The following is a 4,946-nucleotide window of genomic DNA, read 5'->3' as shown; positions in this document are numbered from 1 at the left end:
AAAGAGTGGTTCCCTCAAAGAGTGGCCTATTTAAAGTTTGGCTTTTAGTATGAATATGTTAGCCTTATCTATAAGCTAGTGTGCTCCAAAACAATGACAAAATTTGCATTTAGAAGATCAAACCCAATGTTGAAAATGAAAAAATAAGGTTGATGTCAGAATACAATGTCAGGTTGACGTTAATCTCCAACTTTGGACAGACGCTGTATTGTGGTTGAAAATGAAAATCGGGTTGACGTCAGAAACCAACATCAGTCGTCCATCTGACGTAGGGTTCTGAACCGACTTTCATTTCCGACCAAAATCCAACCCCTGCTACCAAAATCATCCCCTGACATACGTTACAACTTTCTACTCAAGGACCTTGACAGAAATGTAGTGGAGTAAAAAGTACGATATTTGTCTTTCAAATGTAGTGAAGTTCAAGTACAAAGTAATACTCAAGTAATACTAGAGTAAAGTACAGATACTAAGTACAGTGTACTTAAGTGCAGTAACCTACTCAAGTAAATGTACTTTGTTACTGTCCACCTCTGCTTAAATTGTGCAAATAAAATTATGTATGAAACTAACTGAAACTCCGAAGATTCAAAAGGCAAATTATACATCAAATAAAACAAGACCAATTAGATTTTTGCTGTTTGATTTAGTTGTGTTGTATATTAGTACAATTTTAACAACATTTATTAATTTAGGTTAATGACAATATATACACTAAAGTTCAACATTTTAGGGTCTTATATTCTCACCAAGGCTGCAATTATATGATCCACAAAACAAAAACAGCATTCTGGTCCTTTCCACATGTAGATCAGCGGCCAAGGAAGTAGATCCCCTAAGCCCAGATGCATGTGGCGGATGTGCTTGACTTCCTCTTTCCCTCCTTTCCTTCCTTCTTTCTCTCTGTCATGATCCAAGGTGTGCACATTCCACATTTCGTCCTGATTCCTGCCGCTGGATAGAAGGGGAGGTTAAACAGACAAACATGAATCCCAAGGGAGATGATCACTGCATGCACTAAATATTTGGACTCCAGAGACTTCTGGGCATCCTTATCCGCTTAGTTGGCATAGTTGACTCCAATATGTTCATACATTCATTCTACATCCAAATGTGGAAGAGGAGCCCATGCATGATGATACATCTTTCCAATGTACATTTTTTAAACTGTTTACTAAAAATACAAATGTTCCCGCAGTCAGTCATCCGTGACCCCGCATTAGGGCTGATGAAAGTCAATATGTGTGCAGACAAGACTAGCTGTTAGACATCTGAGAAGAGGTCAACAGTCAAGGGTTAATTGTCTTTTAATATAGCAGCATGTCCTCATGTCTCTTTCCACTTCTGAACTGTGATATCACTGCCTTGCTATGCCAAGGCTGCACACAGTGAATCAATTGATTTTGCATTAAATTTAATTTAAAAACAGCCGACAGTTGTACTTTTGTCATATCCATCAGTATTTGAGATTGTTTTTATTCTTAAAAAATAGAATATGCTTTAGAATTTGCATGAATGCTATAGTTTAAATATGAATCAGCTGTGCCTACATTTAAGTCATTTAGACGTTAAAAAAAGAACAAAATTTGCACATAAAATAAGTAAATTAATAATGCAGAATGTGCTTGCACTATATATGCACTATATTCTGATTTATTTTATTTGTGCAAAAATTGGTGTTCACAACCTTTTATATAGTGTATGAATTTTTATATTAATATACATTTTTACAGACAACTGTAAAAGAATATAAAAGAATATTAAAAATGCAATAAGAGTATTAACTCAATTAATTTTTATAGGACTATTATTTTATAATTTAACTATTAGACTATTCATTTAATTTGTTTACCCTATTTACCTGAAGTGTTTCCCCAGCAGATGAAAAAATGCGATCCCTACAAAAAAAGCAATATCTTTACTAAAATTAAATCCTTCTTAGAAATTCACTGCAAAATTTCGTAAGATGTTTATTTGCAAGAAACTATCTCTATTTATAAATTATAATAACAAAAATATAGTTACGCTTTAAAAAAAAATCTGAGTTTGAACAATCTTAAAAAACATTAAGAGGAAGTTATCATGTCTAAAACTCCAAACATTTGGTATGTCTGAAAAGCCCAGAAAATCTGTTATTATTTACTAACCATCATGTTGTTCCAAATGTATGTTATTTTTCTGCAAAAATAAAAAGATGAACTTATATAACCACACAGCTTGTTTCCTTCTGACCAGTTCTGTCAAGCTCTAAAGGACAAAAAGCACCACAAAAGTGGTCCATATGGCCACTTATATTCATGTCACTAAGTAAAATCTTGCCTTGCTACTAAATAATCTATAGTTTTCAATCTATACTTTCAAATCTATAGTTTCTACAATTTTTGTAGAAAAACTTTTCATTTCATAATGTGATTTCCCCTCCACTTTCAATTACTTTACTTCAATGAAAGGTTACATTTTTGCACATTTTTTTAATGAAAGATCAAAAGGATAAACAATGCGGATTTATTTTTTACAGGCATTTTTGATAATATTTACCAGAGCTGCCATTAATTCTGACCACAACTGTATGTCATTGTGATGATCTTTCAATAGATTCCATTTCTCTAAAAGGAACAGTGTGACCAAATGTACTCATTTACTCTCCCTCATGTTGTTTCCACGCAGTTAGATCTTTTTTTCTTTTTTGCACTCTCTGCACTCTCAGAAAAAAAATGGTACAAAAGCAGTCACTGGGAGGTACCCTTTAAAAAGGTTATAATACAGGTGAAACTCGAAAAATTATAATATTGTGCAACAGTACAATATTCATGTACTTCAGTAATTCAAATTAAAAGGTGAAACTAACATATTTAGTATATATAACTATACATCTGCATGATTATACTTTTCAGAGGGTCAACATTTCTGTATTTAAAATCCTTTTTTTTATTGATTTCATGTAATATTCTAATTTTCTGAGATTTTGAATTTGGGATTTTCATAAGCTGTGAGCCATAATCATCATAATTATAACTTTTGCACGATATTCACATTTTTTGAGTTTCACCTTTATATAGGCTACCTTTGAGGTACTAATAGGCACTCTTTAGGTACAAAGGTGTACCTTTTTAAAGGGGTACTGCGACAGTGTACATTTTTTCTGAGTGTGTGAGCACAAAAAGTGAATTTTTTAAGAATGTAGCCTACATACAATAAAAATAACATAACATTGGGTTAGAGTAGACAATACTATGGAAGCTTGTTTCCCCCACAGAATAAAAGAGTTTAAAACATAATTGCGACTTTTTATTTCACAATTCCATTTTTTTCTCACAATTGCGACTTAACATCTCGCAATTCTGAGAAAAAAATTCAGAATGGCGAGATTTAAAGCCAATTGCGATAAAAAAATTCAGAATTTTTTAGCAAGACGGGATTTAAACTTTGTCAGTTGGAGAACCAAATTTGGATTGATGACCAAATCGTTCCAAGCACAATGTTCTCTCACCATTCCTGATTTCAAACAGGCACTCACAACGTTCTGCGTGGTCTTGCGTGGTCTTGCGGCTATCAGAGCAGAAATGAAAGCTGCTCTTGGTATGTTTTTCTGTCTTCTCCGGCCACGTTCATATGTAAATTACGCAAGCTTATTTCGTCCATTAGATCGAAAGATCTGAAAAAAAACCATACATTTACAAGCCCATAGACCCTCCCTCGAAAAAATCAGGACAGAAGTGGTTGAAAGTGGACAAGAAAGACGTATTAAAATACCAGGTGTAAACGGGTATGTCTCCCTCGTCTACTTGTCATTCGATCGACCAAAACGCATTTTAAAACCAGCTGTAAACAGGGCCTTAGAGTGACACTATGAAAGGTAACGTCTGGCTGTCAACTGTGCAGTTCTCTTGGTCATTGCAGTAGCTGAGTCTGACCACATGACCCTGGTCCGGTCCCTGATGCCCTATAGTGCAGGACAGTAGTCTAGCTGTCCACAACAAAATCTGGCGAGCCAGCACAACTCAGCAGTCAGGGAGCATCTGACCCCAGCCAGTGGCATGTGACACGGGTTAGGTTTTCATTCATACCCTGAGCCCTGTAGAAAGGAAGCTGTTGTGCAATATGAGGAGGAGGGGAGAGAAGCCATCATTGATAGATGAAAAAGAGGAAGAAGGCATGACAGAAATGAACACCACATGACAGGAGGCCACCATACAGGGATTACAAGTCTCTCTCTCTCTCTCTCTCTCTCTCTCTCTCTCTCTCTCTCTGAAAGTCTTTTTTACCATAGAGTTGCTATCTGCTATATATATCCTTTTTGGTACACTCATTGATCTAATTATGCTAAAAAGCACATGATGTTAAAAAATAAACTACACGAAAATTGACTCAACCTTGTGTCGTTCCAAACCTGTATGGATTCCTGTAGATAATTCACACAATGCTCTTTTCCATATCGGTTTTCCACATTCACTGTTTGGAAAACAGCAGTATGAACATTGTGATTAATATCTTGTTTTGTGTTTCACTGAAGAAAGGAAGTCATAGAGGTTTAGAACGACATGAAGGTAGTAAATGATGACAGAATTTTAATTTTTTTAGATGAACTACCCCATTTAATGGCTGCTCCACTGAAAGCTCTGCTGAAGATGAATCTGTGATTTAGAGCTTCTCGCTCTCCTTTATTTGAAGATCCTCTACAACTCGGCACACAGCAAGATTTTGAGTGTGTCCTTTTGTTTCGAGTAGCTTAAGAGTAAGACTGTTGCCTAGCGACTACCCAGCATTACAGCGTTACAACACATACTTGTGGATAAGTGTGTGCGTGTTTTTGTGTGTGAATCAGCTGAGAGCCTATTTTCCAGTGCAGGGGATATCCTAAGGGTTAATCTCTTGGGAAAACATCTTCCCTCTTAATACATTTATGGATGCCAGGCTTTGGTACGGTAAAACACCTCCCAAAGGGA

At 35.6% G+C, this 4,946-nt stretch overlaps 1 long non-coding RNA gene across 1 annotated transcript; it reads right to left on the bottom strand.

Moving 5' to 3' along the window:
- Positions 1-776: 776 nt before the first annotated feature.
- LOC143723523 (uncharacterized) lies at positions 777-4,661 on the bottom strand. The gene is made up of 3 exons (XR_013197138.1): positions 4,591-4,661; positions 2,148-2,178; positions 777-954 (listed from the first exon to the last, which is right to left on the bottom strand). It is a non-coding gene; the product is annotated as an uncharacterized LOC143723523 (long non-coding RNA).
- Between the last annotated feature and the right edge of the window lie 285 nt (positions 4,662-4,946).

The sequence above is a fragment of the Siphateles boraxobius genome, unplaced genomic scaffold (genome assembly GCF_051911475.1).
Source record: "Siphateles boraxobius isolate OS27281-9 unplaced genomic scaffold, OSU_SipBor_1 7, whole genome shotgun sequence".
NCBI lineage: Eukaryota > Metazoa > Chordata > Actinopteri > Cypriniformes > Leuciscidae > Siphateles > Siphateles boraxobius.
Note: the sequence above shows the minus strand (reverse complement) of the source record. Positions and strands in the feature narration are given on the sequence as shown.